Source organism: Apium graveolens, chromosome 4 (genome assembly GCF_009905375.1).
Source record: "Apium graveolens cultivar Ventura chromosome 4, ASM990537v1, whole genome shotgun sequence".
Classification (NCBI taxonomy): domain Eukaryota; kingdom Viridiplantae; phylum Streptophyta; class Magnoliopsida; order Apiales; family Apiaceae; genus Apium; species Apium graveolens.
Window position 1 is genome coordinate 52,467,539 of NC_133650.1, and position 24,677 is coordinate 52,492,215.

Sequence of the window (24,677 nt, forward strand, 5' to 3'; positions counted from 1 at the left end):
CAAGGTTTGTGACAAAGTATACCAGCAGTGAAGAGGAAAAAGTAAAGAGATTTCAACAAGGATTAGAGCCTTGGATCAGAGATAGAGTGGCTATGTTTGAGCTTGATACTTATGCGGGAGTAGTACAGAAAGCTGCTCTGATTGAGAACAATAAGATGCAGTCCAGAAAGGAAAGGGATAATAAGAAGAGAAAGGTTCCATTTTATGGAGAAAAGTCGGAAGCCGGAAATTCACAAGATCGGAATGTAAAGAGGATTGGATTCCATAAGGGCGGAAATTTTCAAAAGAAAGGGAATTTGGGCAAAAGACAAGAATCGAGAGGGAACAACCAGACAAGTCAAGGGTAAGTTGGAGAAAACAGATTCCAGAGACCGGAATGCAAGCATTATGGAAGAAGGCACCCCGGAGTGTGTAATAAGCTGAGCATGACATGCTATAGGTGCAACCAGAAAGGACATTTGGCAAACGAGTGTAAGATGCCGAAGCCAGGAGTTACATGTTACAAGTGTGGAAAGACTGGACACATAGCTAGGGAGTGCAAGACAACCAGACCAATCAAAGCTCTAATGAATGTGGCAAGTACCAGTGCAAGCGTGACAGCCGAGGTATTGGCATTACCTCCACCACCTACAACAACTTTGCAAGCAACAACAAGGACATTCGATTTGAAAATGAAGGACGCTGTTCAGAACTCTGAGGTGATAGCAGGTACACTTTTACTAAATAATGTCAAAGCTAAAGTATTGATTGATTCGGGAGCAACGAGATCTTTCATATCAGAAACTTTTGTTGATAAACTTCAATTTCATAAAATGATTAAGAGCGAGGTAGTAAATGTGGTAATTACGAACCAAGAGAAGATTCATATGAATCAATTATGTCCGAAGTGTGAGATTGATATTTCGGGGCATAAGTTTTCAGCCGACTTGATACTCTTCAAGTTGGGAGAGTTCGATATAATTTTAGGTATGGATTGGTTAGGGAAGAATAACGCCCGGATTAATTGTAAGACCAAGAAAGTGTATTTAAAGATGAAGAGTGGAGAGAAGGTAGTATTTAAGGGACAGAGGCAAGAGCAACTGTTTCTTACAATCATTCAGGCTAAGAAGCTACTTAGAAAAGGTTGTGAGTCATTTCTAGCATATGTAATGGATTTAGAAAAGGGCAACCCCAGCATAGAAGATATCCCCGTAGTTAACGAGTTCCCAGATGTGTTTCCAGATAAACTACCGGGCTTACTGCCAGATCGACAAATCGAGTTCGAGATCAACCTTGCTCCGGGCACAGAACCAGTTTCAAAGGCCCCATATAGGATGGCACCAGCAGAAATGAAATAGTTGGCGAGCCAGCTACAAGAATTGTTGGACAAAGGAGTGATACGGCCAAGTACATCGCCATGGGGAGCACCTGTTCTGTTTGTAAAGAAGAAAGATGGAAGTATGCGGCTATGTATAGATTATCGGGAGTTGAACAAGGTAACGATTAGGAACCGCTACCCGCTACCAAGAATAGATGACCTATTTGATCAGCTGAAGGGAGCAAAGTGCTTTTCAAAGATTGACTTGAGATCAGGATACTACCAATTAAAGATCAAGGAAGAAGATATTTCCAAGACAGCATTCAGGACCAGATACGGACATTATGAATTCTTAGTAATGCCTTTTGGATTGACTAATGCCCCGGCCACATTTATGGATCTGATGAATCGGGTATTTAAAAAGTATTTGGACAAGTTCGTAGTGGTATTCATTGATGACATCCTTATTTATTCTAAGTCAGAAGAAGAACATAAGCAGCACCTATGGATAGCATTGGAGATACTCCGGCAAGAGAAGTTGTATGCCAAGTTTTCCAAATATGAGTTTTGGTTAAAGGAAGTTCAATTTTTGGGACATGTCATTGGAAATAAAGGAGTTAAAGTAGATTCGGCAAAGATTGAGGCGATTATGAGTTGGGAGAGGCCAAAGACACCTACAGAAGTGCGAAGTTTTCTAGGATTGGCAGGGTATTATAAAAGGTTTGTCAAGGATTTTTCAAAAATCGCCATGCCATTGCCTAAGTTAACCAGGAAAAATCAGAAGTTCGAATGGAGTGCAGAATGTGAGGATGGCTTTCAAGAGTTGAAACAGAGATTGGTAACAGCTCCGGTGTTAGTACTACCAGATGACCAAGGAAACTTTGTGATTTTCAGCGACGCTTCACATAAAGGATTGGGTTGTGTGCTAATGCAACACAATAAGGTGATCGCGTATGCGTCAAGACAGTTAAAACCGCATGAATTAAAGTACGCGACGCATGATTTGGAACTACCCGCCATAGTGTTCGCACTTAAAATTTGGAGACATTACCTCTACGGAGAAAAGTGTGAAATCTACACGGATCACAAGAGTTTAAAGTACATTTTTACTCAGAAGGAGCTCAATATGAGGCAAAGGAGATGGTTGGAATTGATCAAGGACTACGATTGTTCAATAAATTATCATCCTGGAAAAGCGAATGTTGTAGCCGATGCTTTAAGTAGGAAGGAGAGATTGAATATGATAGCAACACCAAAAGAATTGTCTGAAGAGATTAAGAGATTTGGATTGGAACTTTATGATTGTGGAATAGTTGAAGAAGTTTGTCATGCAATGACTTTTCAGCCAACACTAGTGGAAAAGATAAGGAAATGTCAGGAAGAGGTAATGGAGAAAGAGAAGAACCAGCTAACTGGAGAAGAGATTGGTACTCAAAAGGATGAGCAAGGTATACTAAGGTTTTTCTCAAGAATTTGGATTCCTCATGTACCTGAATTGAAGAATGAGATCCTGCAAGAAGCCCATAATTCAAGATTTTCAATCCATCCAGGAAGCACCAAGATGTACCGGGACTTAAAGCAGAACTTTTGGTGGCCAAATATGAAGTGAGACGTGGCAGAATGGGTTGTAAAGTGTTATACTTGTCAGAAAGTGAAGGCAGAACATCAATGACCAAGCGGATTAATTCAGCCCCTAAAGATTCCAGAATAGAAATGGGAAAATATTGCTATGGACTTTATAGTGGGACTACCGCGAACGAAATCCGGACATGACGCTATATGGGTTATAGTTGATCGCCATACGAAGTCGGCGCATTTCCTTCCAATTAATGAGAAGTCGTCATTGGACAAATTGGTTCATCTGTACGTGCGTGAAATCGTACTAAGGCATGGAGTACCCGTATCGATAGTTTCAGACAGAGATCCCCGATTTAACTCGAGATTCTGGAAGCAATTTCAAGAAAGTCTTGGCACGAAGTTGAACATGAGTACGGCGTACGACCCGCAGACTAATGGTCAGAGCGAAAGGATAATTCAAAGAATCGAAGACATGTTGCGTAGTTGTGCAATCGATTTTGCAAGAAGTTGGGATGACCACTTGCCATTGATAGAATTCTCTTACAACAACAGCTATCACTCCAGTATTGGCATGCCACCATACGAAGCTTTGTACGGACGAAAATGTAGATCACCAACAAGTTGGGATGAAGTAGGAAAAGGAAGGATTCTAGGCTCGGAATTGGTACAATAGTTGTATGAGACAGTCAAGTTAATTTAGAGAAGGTTGCTTGCTGCTCAAGATAGACAGAGGAAGTATGCGGATCCAACGCGTAAGGATGTTCGATTCTAAGTAGGCGAAGCCGTTTTGTTGAAGGTGTCACCAAGAAAAGGGTTGTCTAGATTTGGCAAGAAAGGGAAGTTAGCACCTAGATATATAGGTCCTTTTGAAATTTTGAGTCAAATGGGGAAAGTGGCCTACGAGTTAGCCTTACCACCTCAGTATCAGCATGTGCATAATGTGTTTCATGTGTCGTTGCTTAAGAAGTACAATCCTGACGCCAGCCATGTGATAGAATATGAACCTGTAGAAATTCAGGCAGACCTGTTATTTGTGGAGCAACCTGTCAAATTACTCGATTGGCAAGTAAAGAGTCTTAGGAATAAGTCGGTAAAGTTAGTGAAAGTACTTTGGAGGAACCCAAGGTCGAAGAATCAACTTGGGAGTTAGAGTCTGATATGCGTTCCCGGTATCCTCATCTGTTCTCTTAGATTCTGGGGACAGAATCCCTTAAGGGAGAGAGGATGTTACGACCGGCATTTTCGTGTAATATTATTTGTGAATTTGGTATAATTTTAAAGCCGAATGCAAATATATTCAATTACTGTACGTTTATGTGAATGAAAATTTCTGCATTTTAAATTTGCTTTATGTAGTATATGATTTTTTTCAAAGCAAAAGTTTATTTATTTCTTTTATTTTTGATTTATAAGGTATATTCTAAACCTTGGAGAAATTTTCTTTTAAAAGTTATTTTGTTCACAAATTTTGAAAGTGATTTTATAAAATTTCTGAAAATCCAAGTTATTTTATGGTATAAATTTTATAATTTTTGAACTTGTATTTTATTTTATAAAAATAAATCTTAACAAATTTTACTTGTAATAATTAGCAAATTACAAGGAAGCCCTTGCATGCAAACTACCCTCCTATTCTCTTCAAGGACAAAGAAGACATTTCTAAACCCACTAACTCATGATTTATTAGCCAAATTACCTCCTTGACCTTGCATGCAAGATAGCCTAACTCTAGCTAGAAGGTTACTCTTGTCATTTCCCAAACCCACTCACATTATAGTCAAATCAAGATATAAAAACAAATCAAAGAGTGATCACCACTCCACTTTCACCCCACCATTTCACTCTCCTCTTCTTCTCCTCCCTCCCTCTCGGCTTTCTCTCCCTCCCTCTCGGCCCTTCTAAAACCGAGGCCCACATTCCCTTCTTTCTTCATTTCTTCACTCAAATAATCATCCTATAAACAAGTAATCTTACTCCCTACATGTTGTTCATGTATATCGCAAGAGTTTAGAGTAGAAAACTTATGTGTTGACTTTGCATGGTGGTGTTTTTGTTAAACTCAAAGTGAATATCCTTGATTCTTGTGAATTCAAGGCTTTCACCATGAGTTATAGTATCATAGGGCTGAGAATGGCTAGACATGAGTGTGTTGCACTTATGCAAATGTTGTTTTCACCCTAATCCATTCGGCCATGACTTGATAGGAGCCGAATGGATGGTGTTTTGGTTGCTTTGTTTCATTTTGTGTGTTTTTGTGATAATAGCATGAAAATCTTAGTGAAATCTTGGTAAAAACCTTTGCATGCTAGGTGGTCATTTAGATATAATCCATGATAGGCTTGCAATTTGAATTAAAATGAAAATTTACTTGGAAAGCATGTTGTTTTAGTTTGTAAGACTCGAAGTCATGCATGCATGTAGATTTCTCTTGAATTTTGGAAGTTCTTGAGCATTCGGATTGATATTTTGTTAGTAAACCTTAATTTTAGTTAAGTTAAGATATTAATTAAGAATTGTGCTTCAAAATTATGACATTATTTCATTTATATTTATCATGAAAGTTAAAGTTGTTGTCCTTGAAAACTTGATGACTTGTAATTTATGTAATGTGATTTCCTTTATTTTGCTATGTTGCACCTTAGGTAAGGATGATCTCCACTAAGCCTATTTTGAGTGTAAGGGAGCTAGTTCAGTAGATCACCATAGTTAAGTTATGGTTTGGGTATTTTGGTTGTTGGTGGTTGGGTTTGTTAAGTGAGAACCTTGGAGAAATGAGAGTCATAGTTTCTGCAGAAAATCAGTTTGGTACCCTGAGGTTTAAAGTGAGTTTTGACCATGTCATTGTTGTGCACTTTGAGGCCCAAGCCACCAGAAGCTAGCACTAGGAGTATATAAAAGGTTTTAGGTGTTTGTTGGAGGTTTATAAGTCGTTTGGTTAGGTGCACGAGTGGAATAACAAAATCTGTCCAGCAGGGGACAGTTTTGTTGCAACCTAGAAATAGGAAGTTTTGACCATATCACGAGTAGGCCCTCATTAGGCCCTGTTGGGCCTTAGTTAGAGGGAGTGTCAGAGGAGTTTTTCCAACCATAGTTCATAGGATTTGAGTTAGAACCATGTGTCGCAAGTTAGTTCAAGTCAGGGCGTTTTCTGCCCAGAAAAACAGGGGAACCATGGACTTTAAGCTTAGGCCCAAGGAGGCCCAAGCTATTCCCTTGAGCCACATCAAGTTTGGGAGATGCCTTATGGTCAGAAGAGTCTAGTGTAGAAGTTTTGGAGGTAAACTTGTAGTTTAAGAGTGTCTAATGCACTCAAGAAATCATAGATGTCATTCTGAAATTTACTCTAGTGAGCACTTTCACTTACCATATAGTTTTAGAGCACTTATGAGTGAGACATAGGTTGACCACTATGGTTGCAAGATAGTATAAATCCATTAGAGTTAAAGGCCCAAGTGAGGGTCAATAGGTTTTGGATAGTTTAGTAAAAGCACATCGAGTTAGGAAGCCAAAATTTGGAGACTTTGTCTAGTTTAGCGATCAAGTGACTTAAGTTGGGGATCGAGATCATCCAAGCCTAGTGTTGCATTATGGTGTGTGTGATATTATTTGATATTAAAATATGATATGTGAGTATATGTGGCTATGTGGACTATGGTATTTATAAGGTGATTATAAATTGAGTGCATATAGGCCTAAGTGCCATTTGTGTTTAATTTCGGGTTGTAAATAGGTTGAGTTGGTGAGAATATATTATAATGAGGTTATTATTATTTATATAGGATCTCGAGACGAGGGTAAACTTGCCATAAAGGTCGAGTAAAGCTTCTAGTTGCTCCTACCAGCCAGACCGGACCAGCCTTTCTCAAGGCAAGTGATTCAACCTGTTTTTTGTTTACACTGCAAATGTGTGTTAATTAGTTCATATGTTGATGCGAGTATCCTGAGTAATCTTGATATACTTGAACCAAGCGATACTTAAATCTATATTTGTATTATATAGAAATGCCATGAACCCTCAAGTACTTATTGATATTGCAACAGTCGTATCACGCTAGTATATCAAAGTAATTGGAATGTCATGATAAGATAAAGATTTGATATAATACTAGATTGATCCTCTTGATTAACATGCTATTGATCCCTAAAATATTGACATCTCACCCTGATGCTTGAACCCCAATTGAAACTTTACCTTGATACCTAAAAGCCAGATATTCTTCAAAGTTGTTCTTAATTGATTGATAACCCTTTTTCTTACCTTGAAGATTGATAATCCTGATATACCTTGAGCTAAAAATCATTTCTTCATAACTTAACACCCCTAGTATTTATAAAGCTTATCTTCTTGATGTTCTAGTACTTGTACCCTGTCGAAAACCATTGCTTTAAGCCTAGTTTGGCATTACTCTTTCATATTATCCAAGAGCCTTGCTAAATCTCCTTGTCAAAGTTCTTGAATATGGAAACCTTTCAATAACCCTAATATAGTGAAGTCTAGTGGATCATGGCCCTGAAATTTGGTGACATATTCCTAGTGTTTCAAAGTTGATCTATAATCCCTTGATAAAAATGCTTACTATTTAAGAGATTTTATTATAAATCGGCATCAGTTTTTGAAATGATTAAAATGTGGATTTCCAGTCCCAAAGGGGGATAAATGTTTTCTTTGAATGGTGGATCTGGACTGAGACGCGAGTCCCTTCCACACTTATGTTGTAGGCTTAAAAGTTGCCTAGGGATCCCATTAATGTTTTAGAACCCGGCGAGGTTTGGGATTACTTCACGGCTGATCACCGGCTGTAATCCGTAGCGTCATAAAATAATTTTGACAAAGTTATGATTTTGAAAATGTTTTGATTCAAGCAAATGATGCCATCACCCAAAACTTCATCTCTTGTTATTATTAGTTATATCTTCGCATTGTCATTCTTTAATTTATATCTCGATTTATGTTTCGTATCGTACTGTTTAGCACTTGTTGAGCATTTGGCTCACTCCTTGCTTTACCCTGATATTACAGCTAGCAGCTATGGCTAGATTAAGCAGACATCACGTAAGACTTGTGACGCCGATGCGTATGTCCGAGCTCAGGTAGAATAAGAGATAGTTTTGTGTGAGGACTCGATAAAAAAAATCAGTTGTAATAGATGGTAGTGTTGGGCTGTTCCAAACCCTAAACTGTAAGATCTTGGATTCGGTTATGTCTATTTTCTTTTAAATATTGTAATAGTTATTTATTTTGTTTGTTAAGTTGGGGGTGTGACAGAAATGAAGAAAGAAGGGAATGGGGGCCTCGGTTTTAGAAGGGCCGAGAAGGAGGGAGAGAATTCGAGAGGGAGGGAGGAGAAGAAGAGGAGAGTGAAATGGTAGGGTGAAAGTGGAGTGGTGATCACTCTTTTATTTGTTTTTATGTCTTGATTTGACTATAATGTGAGTGGGTTTGGGAAATGACAAGAGTAACCTTCTAGCTAGAGTTAGGCTATCGTGCATGCAAGGTCAAGGAGGTAATTTGGCTAATAAATCATGAGTTAGTGGGTTTAGAAATGTCTTCTTTGTCCTTGAAGAGAATAGAAGGGTGGTTTGTATGCAAGGGCTTCCTTGTAATTTGCTAATTATTACAACTAAAATTTGTAAAGATTTATTTTTATAAAATAAAATACAAGTTCAAAAATTATAAAATTTATACCATAAAATAACTTGGATTTTCAGAAATTTTATAAAATCACTTTCAAAATTTGTGAACAAAATAACTTTTAAAAGAAAATTTCTCCAAGGTTTAGAATATTCCTTATAAATCAAAAATAAAGGAAATAAATAAACTTTTGCTTTGAAAAATCATATACTACATAAAGCAAATTTAAAATGCAGAAATTTTCATTCACACAAACGTACAATAATTGAATATATTTGCATTCGGCTTTAAAATTATACTAAATTCACAAATAATATTACACGAAAATGCCGGTCGTAACCGGGGTTCTCCGACAGAAGACCCCAACATGCACATCAGAGATTTTATCGAGATCTGCGGCACTTTCAAGTTCAATGGAGTTTCTGAAGATGTTATTAAGTTGAGGCTTTTCCCATTCTCTCTGCGAGATAAAGCTAAGTGCTGGTTACATTCTCTACCACCAGGGTCTATCACCAAATGGGAGGATCTTGCTCAAAATTGCTTAACTAAATCCTTTCATATGGCGAAGACTGCTGCAATCAGAAGCGCACTTACTCAATTTACTCAGCAATCTGGAGAATCTTTATGTGAGGCTTGGGATCGATATAAGGAGATTCTTAAGAAGTGTCCTCATCATGGGATGCCTGACTGGATGATCATTAACTGTTTCTATATTGGTTTGGGTGCTACTTCTAGACCCATGCTTGATGCAGCATCAAGAGGAGCCTTGTGGGCTAAAAGCTATGATGAAACTTATGAATTGATTGAACTGATGGCTGCTAATGAATACCAGAATCCTACTCAGAGACTATCTCAGGGAAAGGTAGCATGAATTCTGGAGTTGGATGCAGCTACTGCTATAGCTGGTCAACTTAAGGCTTTGACGATAAAGGTGGATTCTCTGTGTAATTATGGAGTTAATCAGATCACCAATGTCTATGAACTTTATGCTGGTGCCCATGAGACTGATCAGTGTGCCATTTCTAGTGAATCAGCTCAGTTCGTGAGCAACTTTCAGAGGTCGCAGCAACCTATACCAGCCACATATCATCCTAACAACTGCAACCATCCTAACTTTAGCTGGAGCAACACTCAGAATACGGTTCAACAGCCTTATCAGCAGTATCCAGCAAAGCAGTACAACCCTCCTGGTTTTCAGCAATCGCAATATGCACCAAGGCAACAACTCCAGCTGCAACAGTCTAATGAAAAATCTAAATTGGAAGAGTTGAGGCTCATGTGCAAGAGCCAAGCGGTTTCTATCAAGACCTTGGAAAATCAAATTGGAAAAATTGTCAATGCCTTGTTAAATCGTCAACCTGGTACACTTCCTAGTGACACTGAAGTACCGGGAAAGAGGGAAGCTAAGGAGCAGGTAAAGGCAATTACTGAAAGAGATATGTCCTAAGTCCAATCATGTATGAGGATTTAGGAATAACTTTTATGTAATCTATTTTGATTTCATTGATATTAAAAAAAGGCTTGTTTTGTTTTTATTGTGGGCTCTATCTATTTAAATGTTTAAATAAGATATACCACAGTTTAGAGTAAAGATTTTTATGGATTGTGATGAGATCATAATAATGAGACCTAAAAGATGATAACTCTAAACTTAAATAGTTCCTGGTCGTAGGATTACTAACTGGTAATTAATAATCCGCAAAGATCGGTACATACTATGCTTACTTCATTATGAAGGATGTTCGTTCTCATAGTCATTTGTGTGGTGACACTATAGCTAGTATGTAGATGCTTATTATAGAATAAGTTCACTGAACATGACTCACACAGTTGAACAACTGATGGAGTTCACTCACGTGTCAGCAGTTGTTCACATAGTGATAGTTGTACAAGTATCCTTAGACTTGAGGTCATCATAGTCATCTTGTGTACACTGACCTATGCTTTGGTTTAGTTTTTAGTCTCAAGGGACAATTATAAGGGCTCTACTGGGTATAGGAATTTGTACACGAAGATAGTGTATGATCAATAAAGGATCTACCCCTTCCAGTGTAGGAAGAGAATGTTCAATGCTGATCCACTTATGTTAGTTCAGGAATCTCTGACCAGAGTGAATGAAATTAGAAAGGAGTTTCTAATTTACATTAAATAGAACTAAGCATAGTGAATGGGAAAGCAAATGATTAAATAAGATAGGCTTGACACAAGTTACATGCCTTGTATTTAATCGTGACATTGCAGGGTAGAAGGAATTGATTATACGGTAACTACTCACTGAATAGATTCTTGGTATTCTAAGCAGTGAATTCGTATTATCCGGATAGTCGCGATATGCTGAGAAGTATCCCTCACGATGTAGAATAAATATGATTAATTTATTAATTAATCATATTTAATGAATTAGAGAATTTATATAAATAATGATAAAATAGTTTTATTATTATTTATTTCTACTACCAGCTTAATATTGAAACTACAGGGTCACACCATAAAAGAGAATGATTTAATGGTGGAGGAATTAATTAATAATGGTTGGTAATTATTTATTTGTGAAATAAATAATTAATTAGCAGATTTAATAATTGATTAAATGAGATTTAATTAATTCTTAATATTATTAATTAAGAATTTAATTTTAGAAATTAAATCAAGTGAGAGAATTATTTTTCTAAAGTGTTTAGAAAAGGGATTAATGATTAAAAGGTGTTTTAATTATTAGTTAATTGGTTAATAAGAATAATCAATTAAAGGGTTAATAATAATAATATTTTATGGAAAATTTTCAGCTGAAAATTTTGCCTATAAATATACTATTATAAACCCTATTTGCCTCAACCCAAATAATTAACTCTAATTCTAAAGTAGAACAAGAGGGAGGCAACTAATTCTCTCAACCTCTTCCTCCTCCATCACATTGTACTCTTGGTGGATACCGGTGGAGTGCTTCACACTTGATGAGCAGCTGCTAGGGATTTTCGTTCATCGTTCTTGGATCGCTATTAAAGACCTCCATTTTTCCATTAACGTAAAGCTTCTTAAGGTAAACATACTGAACTACGAATTTAATATTATTTTTCGCATGGATCCTGCGGAGGGTTTCGGTTTTTTTAAGATTAAATTTACGTTTTCGCTGCGTTTATGTGCTAAAAACCCTTCAATTACATTGAGGTCTGGGAAGGTTGCAAATCCCAAACACTCTCAAGTTTCGGATGAAGAAGTTGTAGCTGAGGAAGAAGTGCAGAAGGAAGCTGAAGTGGAACTAAGGAAGACTACTGTTGAGCACACTCCTTATGTGGGTAATACAGGGGAGAAACAGATCTATCCACCACCTCCCTTTCCTAAGAGGCTGTAGAAGAAAAAGCTGGATAAGTAGTTTAAAAAGTTTCTGGAGGTGTTCAAGAAACTTTATATCAACATACCTTTCGCTGAATCTCTTGAATAGATGCCTAGTTATGCGAAGTTTATGAAAGGTATACTTTCTCGGAAGGTGAAGCTTGATGACTTAGAGACAGTTGCTCTCACGGAGGAGTGCAGTGTTGTGCTGCAACAGAAGTTGCATCCGAAGCTTAAAGATCCTGAAAGCTTCACTATTCCTTGCACCATTGGAAAGGTGTCATTTGAAAAATGCTTATGTGACTTGGGAGCTAGCATCAATCTGATGCTTTTGTCAATCTTCAAGAAGTTGGACTTACCTGATCCAAAGCCTACTTATATGACTCTATAATTAGCCGATCGTTCTATTATATATCCACGAGGCATTGTGGAGGATGTCTTGGTCAAGGTGGATAAACTCATCTTTCTTGCTGATTTTGTAATTCTTGATTTCGAGGAGGATAAGAAGATTCTCATAATCTTGGGAAGACCTTTCTTGGCTATTGACTGAACCTTGATAGATGTGCAGAAGGGTGAGCTCACCATGCGAGTGTTGGATCAGGATGTAACTTTTAATGTGTTCAATGCCATGAAATTCCATACGGAAAATGAAGAGTGCTTAAAAGTGGAGTTGGTCGATTATGTGGTTACTTCAGAACTTGATCAATTGCTAAGGTCTGATGCCTTAGAAAAGGCCTTATTAGGGAATTCTGATAGTGAAGATGATGAAGGTGATGATCAATTGCAATATCTGAATGCTTCTCCCTGGAAGAGGAAGATGGATATGCCTTTTGAATCTCTTGGAATGGCGGAGCTGAACAAATCTCCCAAGCGCCTCAAGCCATCTATTGAGGAAGCTCCTACACTTGAGGTTAAACCATTACCTGAACACTTAAGGTATGCTTTTTTAGGTGATACATCTACTTTTCCTATTATTATTGCATCTGACCTTTCAGGTAATGATGAAAAAAACTCTTAAGAATTCTGAGAGATTTCAAATAGGCAATTGGATAGACGATAGCAGATATTAAGGGAATCAGCCCTTCTTATTGTTTGCATAAAATTCTGCTAGAGGAATGTAGCAAGCCTACTGTTGAGAAACAAAGAAGGCTCAATCCGATCATGAGAGAAGTTGTGAAGAAGGAAATTCTCAAATGGCTGGATGCAGGGATCATCTATCCCATTTCTGACAGTTCTTGGGTGAGTTCAGTTCAGTACGTACCAAAGAAAGGAGGTAACACCATTGTTGCTAATGAGAAGAATGAGTTCATTCCTACTCGAACAGTCACGGGATGGAGAGTTTGCATGGACTACAGGAAGCTGAACAAGGCCACGAGAAAGGATCACCTCCCTCTGCCGTTTATTGATCAGATACTTGACAAATTGGCTGGGCATGAGTAATACTGTCTTCTTGATGGCTATTTGGGATATAATCAGATTTGCATTGCTCCGAAAGATCAGGAGAATACTACTTTCACTTGTCCATTTGGTACCTTCGCCTTTAGAAAAGTTTCTTTTGGGTTGTGTGGAGCACCAACCACATTTCAGAGATGCATGATGGCTATCTTCTATGACATGATTGGTCAAAATATGGAGGTGTTCATGAATATATTCTCTTTGTTTGGTAATTCATTTGATGAGTGCTTGCAGAGTCTTGGTGACATTCTTAAAAGGTGTGTTGAGACCAATTTGGTTCTCAACTGAGAGAAATGTCAATTTATGGTGCGACAAGGCATTATTCTTGGTTATAAGGTCTCTAGTAAGGGTCTTAAGGTGGACAAAGCCAAGGTGGGGATCATTGAAAATCTTCCTCCGCCAATTTCTATTAAGGGAGTTCGCAGCTTTCTTGGTCATGCGGGTTTCTATAGGCGGTTCATCAAGGACTTTTCAAAAATTTCTAAACCCTTGTGCAATCTTCTGGAGAAGGATGTCCCATTCAAGTTTGATGACGAGTGCCTAGCTGCTTTTGATTTCTTGAAGAAGAGTTTAATCATGGCACCGGTCATAACTGCACCTGATTGGAATAAACCTTTTGAGATGATGTGCGATGCAAGTGACTATGCAGTTGGAGCAGTTCTTGGGCAGAGAAAGACCCTCAATGGTGCTCAATTGAATTATACTACTACTGAGAAAGAACTTTTGGCCATTATCTATGGTTTTGAGAAGTTTCGATCTTATTTTCTTGGGACGAAGGTGACAGTTTTCACTGATCACGCTGCGATTCGATATCTTGTCTCAAAGAAGGACTCGAAGCCTAGATTGATTAGATGGGTTCTTTTGCTTCAAGAATTTGAATTAGAGATCAAGGACAGAAAAGGTACTGAGAATCAAGTTGTTGATCATCTCTTGTGTTTGGAAGATCCAAGTGCAACTTCACAAGATAAGACATTGATAAATGAATCTTTTCCCGATGAGCAGCTGTTTAGAGTGCAAGAGGAAGAATCATGGTTTGCAGGCATTGTGAACTACCTTGTGAGACTATCATTCGTCTGTTTATGGAGGTCACTATGATGGAGAGAAGATAGCAGCTCATGTCCTTCAAGTCGATTTTTCTGGCATACATTGTTTAAGGATGCGCATCACTTTGTTTTGAAGTGTGATTGTAACACCCCCAGATCCGGGGTCGGGGATCCGGGTCGTTACGGTCTTTCTTTCCCCAATATCACTTAACTTAATTAATAATAAATAACCTCATGCTGTGACCCCACACTAACACACACCACAACCCGTTATAGTCTCAGAGATGAAATTGAAATAAGTACAAGTCCTTGAATCCACAATTTAAATGTTATTACAACCCAAAATGATTACTTGATAAGTTTACAGTTAATTGCCATTATCTGCCACAAGTTATAATTATACATAATTGGTTCCCAAAAGTAGAATACCTGATCTACCAATAGATCTACCTCTGCAGCTATAGCAGCTACAACATCAACGGGAAGACGCGGGACGCTTCCCACGCGCTTGCGCTGGGTCTGCTTGAGTCTGGCCATCTTTCCTAACTGTTGTTGTGTGATGAAGAAATGAAGCAAGAGTGAGCATTACAGCTCGCAAGATAATATACAGTGTAAACAATAATGCAAGTATCTAAATGGATAACTTACTGGAAACCTTTATCAAGTGTAAGGTAATTACTTACTGGATATAAGCTTAAAGGAAGATGAAGTTACCAATTACTTCACTATACTTATACCATTTTATAAAACTACTTGAACTACCACTGTTCAAAGTATTATAGGTTTCAAAAGGTCATCCCATAGATGAGACCACAAGTTAAGACTGGAATAGATTAAATCTTTGAAATATTATTGAATGAAATGAAGTTACGAGGTACTTTGTTAAGTCCCGATATATATATCCACGTATATATCTCTTATACATTTCCTGGAAACCTCTGTTATGTAAAGTATGAACAGAGTTTGTAACATCCAATGAATTTTGGAAAGGAAAAGAATTTTGGCATAAACCCGATATCTTGCTGATCAGGCAAAGATACCAATAAGTAACCTTTTCTACTAGTAGATGGACGAATTCCCCGCTGGTCATCACCCTGGCCGCAATAGGACCTTATGCTGGACTGCCACTCAGCCACTTACGCATTTGATGGACTCCCACTGAGCCACTTACACTTTCATGGACGCCCACTGAGCCCATGTTGCTTATGCCGACTCAATAGATGGACTTACTTCCCGAACGTTGGGTAAGTAATCAATTCATTTACCAAAACAGCAACCTTGTTGCGAATATAAATACACCACAGAGCCGGATCCCTCAGGTTTTGAGCGAGTATTTAAATCCCCTTTGAAAGGAAGATCTTAAATATAAAAATGAGTTTTGGGATCCGCTCTAACTTTTAAAATCATTTTGAAGACTCGAAAACACTTTTAAGAATGTTTGGAGTAAGCTGATTTAATAAAATAAATCAGTCTCAATATATTAGAAAATGTCTGAATATTATTATTTAAATAATATTCCCATAAGGATAATCTCTATATAAATAATTTGAAGTAGAAGTTTTAAAACTCATACTTGAAATGAATACTAAATAACCAAAGATATACTTATACGAAAGTACTATCTTTATTTGAATAATCGAAAATAAGTTTGATTATCGAAACATTATTCTTTAATAAAATAAAGAATATTATTTAGTAAATAATCGGAGTCATAAGTCCTCGAATGAATATTCAAAATAATATTCATTAAATAGAATAAATAGAGTCATAAATCCTCGAATGAATATTCAAAATAATATTCATTAATAAAAATAAAGTTATCGAATAAACCTTATTCGATTAATAGTTTTGAATATATTATACTCGGGAACATCGACTCCCAGTTTAGAAAATGTTCACCTTTGGGTCCCCTATACTAAGGGTATACACAACTACTGCTTATCTCTAGCATAGGTATTATGCAACTTATAAGCAATTGAATCAACAGATAGACATCAAGATTACGAAACAGACATGCATATATATACCATATCAGCATGCTTCAATATATCGCAAAATTTGCTTATTAACCAACATGCATCTATCACAAGATAATGCATATACATATATACATCACAATAACAGTATAACGGGTAGAAAACTTGCCTGAGCGACTGGGGGTGGTAAAAGTGGTGGGATGAGTCTGGTAACCTATAAACCACATATAAGTTGGAATTAAACCAAAGTCGCTTAAGAATCTATACTTTAACCAATTAGACTCTAACGCTTGCTTTGCGCTTAATGATTCTCTTAAGTCGCTCGAGTACCCTCGGCTCCACCATTTTTAATAAATTAACCATTAAGAGTTTTAAGGCGATTCTTTCACGAGTACCTTACCAACTGCCTAATCCACTTTACATAAATGTTTCATACTCCAATTAGTCATTTAAGGTCTTTAACCAATGTTTCAAAGTAAGGCGAGGGGTAATGGTTCGGTCGCGACGCGCCGTTACTTAAAACGGTCGTTTCTCCTAAACCGTACATCGGATTCAAACGAACCACATATCAAAATGAAGCTCGTAACATGAACTATCTAATCATGGCAATGGTAAAAACCTAACAGTGAGTTCACGGGTCCTAATGTTAAGAACAAAAACAGTCTAGGGTAATCGGACATTACGACGGCTATGTTTACGCGATTACCAATTTCGTACAACTCCAATTCAATCACAAACAACCCACAATCATTGTTACAACCAAACTTCCTCCATATACTACTACAACAGCCCCAACAACTCAATATTTCCAATTTATACTATTTCCCAAACATGAACTAAAAGATTACTTAAGTTCTTTAACTAATCAACAAGATTTACAACTCCAAACACATCACAAAACCAACACATCTCTAAATACACAATAATCAAGCTTCTCATGAACCATACCAAACACAAAAACTCTAAATATACAAAATTAGGGCTAGGGTATGAGATTATACCTTCCTTGGTGAGTAAAAGTAACTAAGGAGCTTGGAATCACCCTTGAAAGTCCTTACCAAAGCTTAATCTAAACAAAAACTCAAGAACAAAATTTCAAGTTCTTGAAAAACACTATTCACCCTCTTCTTCCATGAATTTTAGGAAGAGATTGTGAAGGAAATTGAAGCTTAAACTTATAGGATATCTATATCTATGCACAAGGAACCTTAGATAATTACCTCACTAATTAATGAAGCTTGGAACTTGGATTTGGGTTTTTCTTTTCTTGCAAAATGGAAGGGGCCGCGAGCTTTTGCTTGAAAATGGGAAGTCAACTTTGTGTTTTTGGTGTTATGATTTATTTGTTGGTTGTTCTTGCCTTTTGTTTTAATTAATTACCTTTTAACCATGGTGATTTTTGTGTGGCTTGAAATCAACCACACTTCCTTCCTTTTTGGTCATGCTTAGGTCATCATTCTTTTGTCATCTTCCCATGCTTGTCCTCTTCTACTTGGTTTGATGACACCATCATCACTAACCTCTTTGATTAGCTCCTAATTACTTGGCTAATGACCGCTGATCTGCTATACGGTTCGCTTAACTTTCGTTTTCGTTTATCGTTTGAGGGATCATACCCGGGATCTTATTACTTGGGTTTCCTTAACCTTTCTCAATACATTATATTCCTTTTATGATTCTCTCTTATAATCCTTGAATTTAAATCCTTTTTATCCTGTTACCTTATACTCAATTCTTTTGGTATCTGGTGGATTTTCGGGAAAAATCAAAGTGTTCGAATTTGGATTCTGACGATCTTTACATACACTTATATACCATATAGAGTACTAATAAGATCTCAGAATAACAATAAGAGAACCCCTACATAGGGTGGCATGAAAAGTTTTCTTATTCAGCATAATCAGCAAAAACACTATTCATAAGGGTTACAAAAAGTTCAAAATTTTGGGGTTATTACAGTGATCGATGCCAGCGTGTGGGTAATATGTCCAAGAGGGATGAGATGCCTCTTAATGTGCTTCTCGAGGTTGAAGTCTTCGATTTTTGGGGAATCGACTTCATTAGACCATTTGTCTCATCTTTCAATAATCAGTATATCGTGTTGGCGGTCGATTATGTGTCAAAATGGGTGGAAGTCAAGGCTTTGCCGACAAATGATGCGAATATAGTGCTTAATTTTCTTCATAAGCAGATATTCACACGATTTGGGACTTCAAGAGTCATAATCAGTGATGAAGTATCGCATTTTTGTAATCGCAAGTTCACTGCTATGATGAAAAGGTATAATGTGAATCATCGCATTGCTACAGCCTACCATCCTCAGACTAATGGTCAAGCTGAGGTGTCTAACAGGGAGATCAAGCGTATTTTAGAGAAAGTTGTGTATCCATCAAGGAAGGATTGGTCTTTGAAACTTGATGTAGGTGTTTGGGAATATAGAACAACATACAAGACTCCGTTGGAAATGTCGTCGTTTCAGTTAGTTTATGGTAAGGGGTGTCATTTGCCTGTGGAGCTCGAGCATAAAGCGTATTGGGCTTCGAAGAAGTTGAACCTTGATTTGGATGCAGCTGGTAAGAAGAGAATGCTTCAATTGAATGAACTCGACAAATTTCATCTTCAAGCGTATGAAAACAACAAAATGTACAAGGAAAAGGTCAAGAGGTGGCACGATAAGGGTCTAGTGCTCAAGTCATTTGTGTCAGGACAATAAGTTCTGTTATTTAACTCTCGTCTCCGTCTTTTTCCTAGAAACCTGAAGTCGAGATGGTCCGGGCCTTTCATAATTAAAATTGTGTTTCCGCATGGAGCTGCAGAGATTTTTGAGAATGATCAGAGGTTAAAGCACTACTATGGGGATACGGAAAACCGTGAGGTGGTTATTGTCATTTTATTGTCTACGTGATCTTAAGATTCTACGTCAAGCTAACGACGTAAATCAAGCGCTTCTTGGGAGGCAACCCAAGTTTGGTGTACATTAGTAGGTAGTGGAAGCAGAAGGAAAATAGAAAAACACAAAAAAATAGAAAAATAGAAAATTTCAGGGCCAACTTCAATAGCACGGCACGCTCGCGCTGGTCGGGCGCGGCCGCGATGGTCAAGCGCGCGGCCGCGCTGAAATTCCAGAAACTGCGCCCGCCCACGTTGCCAAACGGGGTGGCCGCACTGAAACGTCAGTAGCACGGAGCGCCCACGCCAAGGTAGCGCGCGGCCGAGCTGGGTACCTGTATTCGAAAAAAAATATAAGTCAGTTTTTGAAGAGAAATTCGGGACTTTTAATATAAAATCAATTACCACCCGAATTTTACTCTTCCACATCCCAAATTTCCCTCTCCAAATCAAACCCATTATTCCCATTATTCCCATAACCAATTCCCACTCCTTTTTTATAACTAATTTTCTCCTTATCTCTTGTATATACATACACTTATACACAAACTTCTCCATCACTTCTCAAAATTCTCAAACACACAAATCTCTCTTACAAACTTCTATTCGCTCAATCTCTTTCAATCTCCATGGCACCAAAAAGACGGCGAACTCAAGTAAGCAGCAGCACCACTGATTCTTCGAGTGCAGGTAGTGTGAGGCCTAGGCTTTTAACACCCGAGGCTGAGGTGGAGTATGTGAGGCTGCTTTCGAAGCTGATAGCCAAGGAGCGTGGATTTCTGCCATCAGGGAAAGATGGTAAGTTGTTGGAGATAATCTTGGAGATGGGCTGGGTTGTCTTTTGCGAGACACCCGTTGTTGTGCCCATGAGTGTGGTGCGTGAGTTTTATGCTAATGCTAAGGCGGAGAAGAACGGTTTCACGGTGGTGAGGGGGATGACGGTGGACTTCAGTGTTGAGGCGATTCATAGGGTGATTGAGCAGCCCGAGAAAAAGGAGGAGCAGGAGAACTGGAACGAGAAAACTCTGGAGGAGTTTAACTTGGATTTGATTGTTGCTACCCTGTGTGTGCCTGAGACTCATTGGAAGTTCAAGAAGGGCACGAATGAGTACGCCACGTTCCCTACTTTATGCATGAACAGGTTTCAACGTGCATGGAATTCTTTTATTTATGCTAATATCATGCCATCTTCTCAAGTGCATGAGATTACTGTGGAGTGTGCACGTTTGTTGTGGGGTATTCTGCAGGGAAACTATGTGGATCTTTGGATGGTTATCCATCAGGGTATTATGAGGTTTTTGCAAGGGAGTACTACGGGTTCGATACCATATGCGTCCATTGTGACGAAGTTGTGTATGGAGGTTGGCGTTCGTTGGCCACACATGAGCAGTTGCAGCTCCCTAGTTCTCCGATTAATAGTTCGACATTGTTGAATATGACAGAGTGGTATGGTGGAAAGCCTGATCCTAAGGGCCTTGGATATTCTTTTGACCATCTGCCCGGGTGGAAGGCCAGCGGATCAGACTTATGCCGGTGGGACTTCGCAGGCTCGTCAAGCAGCATGGAGAGCTTAGTTGGGAGAGGAGGCTGGTCCTTCGGGATCGCAGCAGCAGCAGCAGGAGGAAGCACAAAGCAGTGCTGGTTTGAGTACGATGCAGTATAGGCATTTAGCTAGGAGAATGGATGTGATGCATGACATTCATAGCAGGTTTGCACATGACCTCACCTAGGCATTAGGGACTGCTTTCAGAGCCACAGGAGCTGACATCCAGTGGCCAATATTCGGCGAGGACTCGGTGTATCCGCCTCCAGACACTCCTGACACTCCACCCCTTGAGGGTGATGATCCTGGTTCTGATTAGGTATGCCTGATTCCTTGCTATTACCTTCACTGAGGACAGTGAATATTTTAAGTTTGGGGGTAGTAGTTAGGATTATGTGTTTTGTGTGAATCGCATATAGTTGCATATTCATGCTAGTTTAGTTCATATAATTGCATATTTTCCATGTAGTAGTTTTTTTATTATTTTTTTTGTTTTTATAATAGTTCATATAGTTTCATGCATTTGCATAATAACATGATCCCTTAGATGATTTTGCCGATTGATTCGTGATATTGATGCTATTGTAGTGATGTCGTGTTTAGTGATATTAAGTCTTGTCGAGTTGATTTGCATGCTAGAGATATTGGTATTTCACTAAGTCTTATAGGTTGCTTGAGGGATAGATCATGGTCATGGTTAATTTATTTGTCGAAGTTTAATCGTTTGTTTATATTTAGATTTTAGGATATTCTCTTAATGATAAATAACATGGATATTTAAAGATTGGAGAAAATTGGATTTCATTGCTATTTGTTGTGGCTAGGTGTCAAATGGCTAGTAGTCGGCTCATTTTATATGAGCAGTCTAGGGTTGAACGAGATAGAGCGAAATGCACTTGTTCAGAAATTTTTGGAAAAAGAAAAAAAATATGTGTTTGTGTATAATTGATCACGAGTGGGCTCTTTAATACTCGAGTTATTAAGTTCTTAGGGGACTTTGTGCCTAGTTACCTAAGGCTTTTTATAGTCTGGGATCCAATAACCTAACGCTCGCTACATAGGTATTATTTTTATAAGTCTTTTATGGACCTCACTCATTGCACAGTCAAATAAGCATATTTGTATTGTTTTGTGTTAGCAATAAAAGCATGAATCCATGTAAAACTCTGATATAAGAATAGAAGTGTTATAAGTTATTTTGAGCCTAGCTTTTATTCTATTTATAACCTTGCGATTACTTTGATGAATAGTGAGTCATGATTATTGATCTAGTGGTGATAGTTTATCTGTAAGCATTTGCACACACGCACATTTCTGGCTTGTAAGTTAATTTGTGGGGCTTGATTGATCTTGGTGCAAATAACTGCATTGGTTGAGATGTTGCTTGTTGATTGGTTTAGTTATTCTATGGGGATCGTTGCATTCATATAGTTGCATTCATGCATTTGTATTTCTTGTTATTTGAGACTGTTTCTGCTTGAGGACAAGCATCAGTTCAAGTTTGGGGGTATGTTGAGTGGCATTTATGACACTTTATAACGCTCCATAAAGCTTTGAATTGGTGTTTTATACTCAAGTTGTTGGTGTTTTAACGTGTTTTTGTAGTGTTTTTGCATTTCAGGCATTTATCAGGAATATAGGTGAATTGGCATTGTCTGGATGCTAATTTGGTGTTAGGATGGTGTTTAGAATAAAAGCTCGTGAAAAGACCAGCTCAAATCAGCAAGAAAAGAAAGAAGTCATAAATTTCTCCAGAGAGACAGCGCGCCCGCGCTGTGATAGCGAGCAGCCGTGCCAGGATGGCAGAATGTCAGCACGCCCGCGCTGGTCAAGCGCGCGGCCGCGCCAGGTCGGGAAATAATATCATGTTTCTTATGGAATTTTGATCAATTGGACTTCTATTCTGCATGCGCTGCTATATAAACATAACTTATGCTCGTTTTTCATAACAAGACGTATCAGAGCTTAAGGAGAAGGCGTAAGAAGACCGTAGAGCAGAATTCAACCAAGACAAAGAAGAACTAGTTTATTCTTGTGATTCTTTATTTTAAGTTGTAACTTTGGATGCTAGTTTTCCTATTCGTGAACCTATACTCTTGTTTTGTACTTGGTTTTATTTATTCAGTATAAAGACTACATTTATTATACCATGCCTTCATCGGAACTTACGTTGATGATGAGTCCGATTATGGGTTAGTCGTTATCGTGGGGTTCCAACAGATTTATTTATGGATTTCTTTAGTTAATTTGTTGCGATGCCTTAGTGTGTGGTGATTGTATGATAACCTAGTATTGGTTGTGCTTATTCGTCTTAAGAGCATTGTGAGCTTATAAGATAGCGTGTTAATCTTTAATGAAGCGAAAGTGAATTTAAGGGTTTAGAACTTGCCATGCTAGTATAGGTTCATGTATGTGATATGCATGATTCGTAGATAATTTTAACCATCTTACTTGCCCTATGTAATCACGATAGATAACTTATGCATTAAACCGTTATGTTGTCAAATTCTATAGACATATAGGGTCTCAATATAATTGGTGTCTATTCAGCTTCTATCTCTTTTGTGGATGTCTGGTAGTATGGTATTCGTACAATGAAAGTTGGTGTTTGTCAGTTTCGTGTTATCTGATTAGTGTCATCACCATGACATGCTAAGGTTAAGAGTGAAAAGGCTATTGAATGAAGTATTTAATGAAGTTAGAATCCCATGTTTATGTCATATATTATTTAACTCTCTTTAATCTCCTAGTTTGAGTTCTTTAGTACAATCTCTTAGTTAATCTTAGTTAAACAACCTCAATTTGTTATTCATCTTAGCATTGGATAATAATTATACTAGTCTTGCATAAATACATTGATGAAATTAACCTAAATCAGTCCCTCTGGGAACGAACTGGAATTAATTCTATATTACTTGCGATCGCGTATACTTCCGTGAATATTAGCGCGTGTTCTAGCCTTAACACTTCCCTCGAGGGTGAATGATCACCCGCCTTACGGGATGTAAAATTTCGAGGAGGAACGCAAGACCGAGTACATGAGAAGTACGAACCTCAATATTTGTAAGGGCTAAACCTTATTGAAGGGATAAGTTACGATTTTTATGATCCCGTATCGGGGATAGTGATTGTTCATATGAAGAGGAGATCTCCACAAGAAAGGTGTAGTCGATTAAGGAACCTGTTGTCAAAGGGAGTTTTTAGCCCCGAAGACGTGAAAGGATGAATCCCCAAATCATAAAGAAGAGGACCCGTGCTCATAAGGCACACATCCGAAAACACCAAAAAGATGTGGAATCATAGAGAAATCACGATCTACCAGCCACAACTCAAGTTGTCGCTTCCATCATACCACAACTTTCAATCACAAAATGAAGAAGTCGGTCCCGTAATTATGGGATTTCTTGTGACCCTAACACTGATTCAAGGGACCGGTACCCAATCTCAAGGAGTGGAAAACCAAGGGATAAATCCCCTCCCCAATCAGATTTCACATGTTAACGATTATGTTTTCGTGTAAGAGGAACGCTAACTCACCTGATTAGAGTAAACTTCAATATCGACCGCACTAGGAGTACGAATTCCGGTATTTACAAGGGTTGAGCCCCATTTGTTAAGGAGTTTGAATTTCTTTTGTCCCAATATGTAGGACAGTGATTATCCATCTAGTAAGGAGAGAACCAAGCAAAGAGCCTGTTGTTAGAATACATTTTCAGTCTCGAAGGCACGAAGGGATGATTCCTCAAATCGTTACAAAAAAAATATGAGCTTATGAGGAGTACATCGACAAGATTTAACAAGTTTGGAAATACGTTAGGCGAAAACTCGATCTTAACCCGAATGGACGATTTAAGATCCCCAAATTCAAAAGATAGAATCCTCAAATTTCAGGGTTGAATCCCCAATTTTCGATGGTAGTTAAGACCTTAGC

General features: G+C 38.1%; 1 non-coding gene across 1 annotated transcript; it reads right to left on the reverse strand.

Moving 5' to 3' along the window:
• Positions 1-9,081: 9,081 nt before the first annotated feature.
• Positions 9,082-9,188, reverse strand: LOC141722917 (small nucleolar RNA R71). Its single transcript, XR_012575914.1, has one exon. It is a non-coding gene; the product is annotated as a small nucleolar RNA R71 (small nucleolar RNA).
• Positions 9,189-24,677: the final 15,489 nt, after the last annotated feature.